The sequence below is a fragment of the Vulpes vulpes genome, chromosome 10, assembly GCF_048418805.1.
Source record: "Vulpes vulpes isolate BD-2025 chromosome 10, VulVul3, whole genome shotgun sequence".
NCBI lineage: Eukaryota > Metazoa > Chordata > Mammalia > Carnivora > Canidae > Vulpes > Vulpes vulpes.
This window is the reverse complement of record NC_132789.1, coordinates 4,393,305-4,398,705: the sequence shown is the minus strand read 5'-3', so window position 1 is coordinate 4,398,705 and position 5,401 is coordinate 4,393,305. Positions and strand designations below refer to the sequence as shown.

The window sequence follows — 5,401 nt, the reverse complement described above, 5'->3', positions numbered from 1 at the left end:
TCTTGATTTTACCTCAGGTCATGATCTCGGTGCCATGGGTTCTGAAACCCACAGACTCTGAAGAGCTTAGTCTCCTCTGAGATGAAATAGAGAGGATGGCAAGACCTGGAGTCTCTAATCCAAATGTCCACAGGAGCTGGGGCAGGACATCCATCTGAGAGAGGCTGTGAGGCCATAGGGAGTGGTGGGGACTGCAACAAAATGAGTGGCACATGCCCTGCCCAAAGAGGTTGGTGCTTGTCCTCACTTCCATTGGATCACTGCTATGTGGGAATGCAGACTCAGTGACCACACCTGCAATTATTTTACTGAGACTCCATTTTCCCATATTTAATGCAAAATCTTCAAATGTATGAAAACCCGAGAAGGACAAAGGAATCATTTCCAAGAGCCAAATCCAGTCTCTGGGTCACCCTGGGTCCAGATCGTGCTTCCTCAGTCCCCTGAATTTGATATCTTATTGCTCAAATATTTGACACATTTCCAACAGGAGCACATAGATTTTAATAAAATTTCCATTCTGTGGCAACCCAAACCTAAGGCGACCAGCCATGGTTTTTCACTGGAAAGATTTCTTTAAAGCTTTTTATTGCCAATTTAAATATATAGACATTTGGACATATAGATGAAATAATTAAATACACATTTTTATAATTTACTCAGGTCTGTGTATGTATGTAAAGCCGTATATGTAAAATACCAACGTTCATTTATATCTTCACATTCCATGAATTCGGTTAGCATTCTTCATGAGCACCTTGGATATTGAGGTCTTCATTGGCACCTCGGGTTCCTTGAGCTTGGGTTTTTCAAAGGCTCCACTTTTGAGTCTAAGTCCTTTGAGACACAGCAGCTGCAATGCCCTTACTGAGAACATTCCATGAGGATGATTGTCCCAGATTCCCTGTGACCTGTGACTGCTAAGTATGTCCACGATGCAGCCAATCATCAGACAGCATCTTGATGGGATATTGAAATTGCACATTCAGGGCAAATTCCTAAGGCTCGAGATTGTGAGTTTGAACACCCAGGGATAATGACAGAGTGTATATTTAATGACTCTCTCTCTCTCTCTCTCTCTCTCTTTTACCATTGGTTTCCATTTACCTCCTATGTTTCCAAATCCAGCACCAACCAAGCTGTCTTGGTTGATGTATCATTGAGTGTCTTCCCCAGACCTACTTCATTGTTTGGAATAATGTCACTATGACAGTACCTCATAGCACTAGGGAGGTTTCCTCAAGGATCATTACTGGGGAACGCACATTCTCACAATGGATACCAACCCACTTGCTTGTCTTTATGTCACAATTGAAAAATCTGGACTAAGCAAACTCACCTTTCCCACTTGATACTAGCCTGATGGAATTGGTTCCTGTAATTTCCTAGGTCTTGAGATGTTACTTGAACAATACTTAGGGGGAAAAGTAAAGCTTAGAAAATCTGGATTGTTGACAGATTTGCTTCCAGTGTCAGGAAAAGGTCACTGGCTGGTGGATGCCATATGGCGTTGAATAGGAGTCACTAAGAAGTCTGTACAAGCACATGCTTGATCTACTGTGACAAGTGCTGTGTCGCCAGAAGGCACATGGGTGCTTCCTACTGAAGAACAGGTCTGGGGGTGGATCTCAGTTTCCTGTGGACCTCTGAAGCCCACTACCCATTTAATTATCCCCGGAGACACATGGGTGTCCAGAGCACCTGTGTAACTCTCTGGACTCCAGGAGGAAAAGACTGGTTCTCATCTGAATTTTGTCTGCTAATTTCTTTCTTTCCTCCTTGGACCACCTCGTGATCAGAAATCTGTCACACCAATGATGTTAGTGGTGTGCAGAGAGAAAATAGCAGGTGCAGAAATTCCTTTTGATACAACGTTGATGAAAGGTTTATCCTGAAATTATTAGGTGAAATGAGGCACAAGCCACTGTGAGTTCATTCTGCTATCTTCCTATATCCCAAATCACCTATCACATCAAATTGAATTCTGCTAGTTTCTAAAAAAGATACCTACCAATTGTCTGACTCTTGCGTCGACTATGTACACTTCTGAGTAGATTCCTCTATATTGTGGAGCTCTTAAATTCTTGCTTCCTGCCAAAGCCGCTCTGAAAAATCTATCCATCCATATGGTTCTCTTGTGTTAATGCTGTAGGGGAGCTTTAAATAAAGAAATCCAACACAGACACGGTGGGAAAGGGTCCCAGGGTTCAAGGATAATGAGGAAACTGATTTTCCTTATGCAAAGACAAAAGTGACATCTTCTTAAAACTGTTAATTCATTTTGAAGGGAGAAATAATGACCCCCTCTGGCCATGATATTGAATGTCTGTAGAGAGGGAAATGGTCTTCACCCACATTAACTCCGTGGGTCAGAGCCAAAAGCTACATTTGCCAAAAAAGGCTTCTTCAAGGGCATGGCTCTGCTAGATCAAAGCCACGTTCTCGAGAGAACAGAGCGTGAAAGTTTCGTGGGTGGCACTAGTTCGAGCCAGGTGGGGACACGTCTATTTTTAATGAACCTCTCATGTACAGTAGGATAAGCAGGTCCACAGTTGGAAGCTGGGTGAAGCAAGGATGCTGTACCTGCAATGATTTCCCAAGTTCCCATTGATTCAAACCTGCGTCTGTGGCTGGCAGCAGTTCTCCTGGTATTGATCTTGGCGGCCATTCATACCATCAGATCCTACAACACAAGACAACCTCATCTTTACCCTCTGCCCAAGAGTATCCAGGCACTGATATCTTCTATTCATTTATGGCCACAGATGATGCCTAACTCTTAAGAATTCAAAGCCTAGTTGATCAAACGCAAAGTCAAAAAAGTGGCTCCCTAGATGATGGGGAATAGTCCTGCCCAGGAACATTTTCTCACCAGTATTAATGGGCTGTTCCAGCTGCAGCATTTCATACTGTTGTGTTCACATATTCAAACTCCCCTTTAAAAGAATTCTGCATTCTGCAATTAAGGAGGAAGTCAAATCGGGAGCGAAAGGGGAAGGTTATTATTTCATTTTCCCAAATGCTGGAAGTCAAACATTCATTTTGGATGAATAGTTGCAGGATGATTGGCTGGTGCGGAAAGCAGAACAGGAAATCTAAAGAAATTTCCTACTGGTTTCAAGGATTGAAATTGCAGCATTGGATGTGCTCTAGTCTGTATGCATCCAGTCTGAAAATAATGAAGAAGCTGCTGTAAATAAATAAACCCCTAAAACTGACAGCCAGATGGCAGTGGGGGTACTAGAAGTAGACAGTGGGAACCTCACCTAACTCACCTGGGTGGCCCTGGCACCCCACCAGCGTCAGGCTTTGTCAGTGGTGACTGAATACATGATGCACCAATGTCAAGATATAGACAGAAAGGAGAAGAAATGGGGGAAACATTGAGGCAATGTGAGAAAGCAGCATGGGGGAGTGCTGGGTTCTAACCCCCTCCTGAGCTCAGAAGCATCAGCTACTCCGGCTCTTACCAAATGAAGAGGCTTACTCTGAGGCTGGGAGCCCCCAGGCAGGCTTCCTGAACATCATGAAGCCCCGAGACAGACAGACGCCTGCTGGCTGAGATAATCTGTGTTTAGGGTTTGGAGCTGATGTTACACATCAGGCACTGTAGCTCTACCCCTGTCCTTCTTTTACCAAAAATCTAGGATCACTTGGATGCACTAAGCACTGATTGGCCAGTGGGAGGTTGTCCCAGGGTTCCAGGGTGGTGATGGTGGAAGATTGTCACTGGAGACACCCTAATGAGGACAGGTTTTGTAGGGATTACAGACGGACGGAGACTCAACTATCCACCCCTCTGCCCATTCATTCACACGACAAACACAGATTGGGCATTTCCTCTGGAAAGTAGGGCAGTGGAATAATGCCCCTCAGTTCACAGGCATGAGGGCCACTGGGCGACATGCTCACGAGTTCAAGAGATTTGGGGGCTGAGCTAGGGAAAGCATCTGACCACCAGGTGGCAGTAGCACACAATGGGTTTATTTGGGGGACGCTCACAGGTTTGCAAGCAAAAGCCCCTCACTGCATGCAACCATCCAGAGGCTACGGTTTGGGGGCCACTATCCAGAAGGGGAGGAGAACCAGGAAGCTCTGCAGAGACGGCTGGTGTGTCCAGGTGATGTTGCTCAGCAGCACGGCAGGAGTCTTGGTCAGAGAGCTCCAAGGGCCAGCAGCTGCTTGAAGTCTGGGGCTCCGGGGTTTGTCTTATCTATGGCGAGCAGATGTGGGTGCAGTTTTGTGGCATATGGAAAGCAAGCAAGCTGTAAATAGCTAAGACGCACTTATTTAGGCTACACTGAAAACAATTGGTTGTATAAAAATTTTAGTCCATTGCCGGCAGGTTTTTGAGCTAATGCGTCCCAGCCTGCTGTGAAGAAATGCTCTGTCTAGGTCTAGGGACCAATCTGCAGGAAGCCCCTTTAGCTCACTTACATAACAGGACGGCAACAGATCCTGCCTTCTAGGAAATCATAAATGGGGGAATGATAGGGAGACACCCACCTACTCATCCTTTCATACAAGCAGCACTGACTGAGCACCTGCTTTGTCCGTGGCATCGGGCTCAGGGGAGGTCTGGTAGGAACAGATGAGGTCTGGTAGGAACCCATACTCCACTGTGTGAGACAAACACAGATTCGGGGGTAAGTGAAGACCAGCCCATTTAGCAGACATCTGCCCCCAACCAAGAGCATGACGAGAGCACCATCCCTGGACTGAGTGTAGGCTCCTTACCTTCCATGGCCATCCATCTGGGGGCAAGTTTGTGTCTGTGTTTCTGTGTGTGGTTAGATGCCTCTTAGAACCTCGTGAACCTCGAAGGTTTTATCTCACTGGCAGTGAAGCAAGGGAGAAAAAGAGTTTCATGTAGATATTGTTAATTCACACTTGACCACCATCATGTCTTCCCATTCCCCACCCCACCTCTACCTGTGACCACAGGTGAAGGTGGAGGCAGCTTCTTGGAGATGCAGGAACCAAAAGCCCACCAGGGAGCAGACTTGAGCGATCTCCCTGCCCGAGACCCGGGTCCTGTGCTTTCTCTTGTGGTTCTGGAGCACCTCACCTGACCTGTGAATAGTTTTTTTGTTTGTTTGCTTGTTTGGTAAATAAATCCTTCTTTGATCAATCCTTAAAAAAAAAAAAAAAGATTTTATATGGCAGCCCGGGTGGCCCAGTGGTTTAGCGCCACCTTCAGCCCAGGGCCTGATCCTGGAGTCCCTGGATTGAGTCCTGCATCAGGCTCCCTGCATGGAGCCTGCTTCTCTCTCTGCCTGTCTCTCTGTGTGTCTCATGAATAAATAAATAAAATCTTTTTTAAAAGAAAAATATTTTATATGTTTATTTGGCAGAGAGAGAATGAGAGCAAGAGAGAGAGCACAAGCAGGGGGATGGAGAC

At 45.8% G+C, this 5,401-nt stretch overlaps 1 long non-coding RNA gene across 1 annotated transcript; it reads right to left on the bottom strand.

The window, feature by feature from the left end:
* Window positions 1–571: 571 nt before the first annotated feature.
* Window positions 572–5,073, bottom strand: LOC140594321 (uncharacterized). The gene is made up of 4 exons (XR_011995044.1): window positions 4,933–5,073; window positions 4,738–4,835; window positions 4,507–4,619; window positions 572–2,683 (listed from the first exon to the last, which is right to left on the bottom strand). It is a non-coding gene; the product is annotated as an uncharacterized lncRNA (long non-coding RNA).
* Between the last annotated feature and the right edge of the window lie 328 nt (window positions 5,074–5,401).